Source organism: Salvelinus sp. IW2-2015, unplaced genomic scaffold, assembly GCF_002910315.2.
Source record: "Salvelinus sp. IW2-2015 unplaced genomic scaffold, ASM291031v2 Un_scaffold4002, whole genome shotgun sequence".
NCBI lineage: Eukaryota > Metazoa > Chordata > Actinopteri > Salmoniformes > Salmonidae > Salvelinus > Salvelinus sp. IW2-2015.
Genome location: NW_019945274.1, coordinates 87054 through 88265, shown reverse-complemented (window position 1 = coordinate 88265; position 1212 = coordinate 87054). Strand labels below are relative to the sequence as shown.

At 44.6% G+C, this 1212-nt stretch overlaps 1 long non-coding RNA gene across 3 annotated transcripts; it reads right to left on the bottom strand.

Annotated features, from left to right (window-relative positions):
• Nucleotides 1-213: 213 nt before the first annotated feature.
• LOC112076763 (uncharacterized) lies at nt 214-952 on the bottom strand. 3 transcript variants are annotated; one of them, XR_011477865.1, is made up of 3 exons: nt 835-952; nt 468-763; nt 214-290 (listed from the first exon to the last, which is right to left on the bottom strand). It is a non-coding gene; the product is annotated as an uncharacterized lncRNA (long non-coding RNA). The 3 variants fall into 3 exon arrangements; XR_011477864.1 differs by having other exon boundaries at nt 215-295; nt 468-725; XR_011477863.1 differs by having other exon boundaries at nt 216-290; nt 468-725.
• Nucleotides 953-1212: the final 260 nt, after the last annotated feature.

Below are 1212 nucleotides of genomic sequence, written 5' to 3'. Positions count from 1 at the left end.
TGTCCACATCTGCTAACAATTCCTGTAAGAGAGACGTAGTGGGCGAGAGAGGGAAGAGAGGGAGGAGGTAAAGGGTAAGCAAAGAAAGGGTTTACAAAGAGAGGGAGGGGGAGAGAAAGAGATATGGAATAGGCATATAGGAAAAGAAAAGACAAAGACAACACACACACAGTATTAGTCTAACCTCCACCACCTCACTACACCATCCCTGTTACTAGTCCTAACTCTCACAAACATCCCTGTTACTAGTCCTAACCTCCACTAACACCACAACATCCCTTTTACTAGTCCTAACCTCATAACCAAACACCCTGTTTAGTCCTAAACTCCACACACCAACATCCCTGTTACTAGTTCTAACCTGCACTAACACACAACATCTGTTACTACGTCCTAACCTCCTCCAACACCACAACATCCTGTTACTATCCTAACCCCACCACAACATCCCTGTTACTAGTCCTAACCTCCACTAAACCACAACATCCCTGTTACTAGTCCTAACCTCCACTACCACACAACATACCTGTTACTAGTCCTAACCTCCTCCAACACCACAACATCCCTGTTACTAGTCCTAACCCACCACACATCCCTGTTACTAGTCCTAACCTCCATAAACAAACATCCGCTGTTACTAGTCCTAACCTCCACTAACACCACAACATCCCTGTTACTAGTCCTAACCTCCACTACACACAAACATCCCTGTTACTAGTCCTAACCTCCACCAACACCAAACATCCCTGTTACTAGTCCTAACCTCCATACAACAACATCCCTGTTACTAGTCCTAACCTCCACAACACTACACATCCCTGTTACTAGTCTAACCTCCACTAACACTACAACATCCCTGTTACTAGTCCTAACCTCCACCAACACTACAACATCCCTGTTACTAGTTCTAACCTCCACCAACACTACAACTCCTGTTACTAGTCCTAACCTCCACTAAACTACAGCAACATCCTATCCACTTCTCAGACAGTGACTGACAATCTTATCTACCACAACAACCTGTGGAATCCTTCTAATAATGTACTCCGACCATCCATCCATCCACTCTAACAAACTTAGAACAATAACACTACAGTCTAAAGACTCCAAGCTAATATCACCTCATCTACCAACCCCAGACAACCACCATCTAACCCTCTCTGAAACCACCATGACAGTACAGACAACACAATCTAACACTGAGGCCACCAC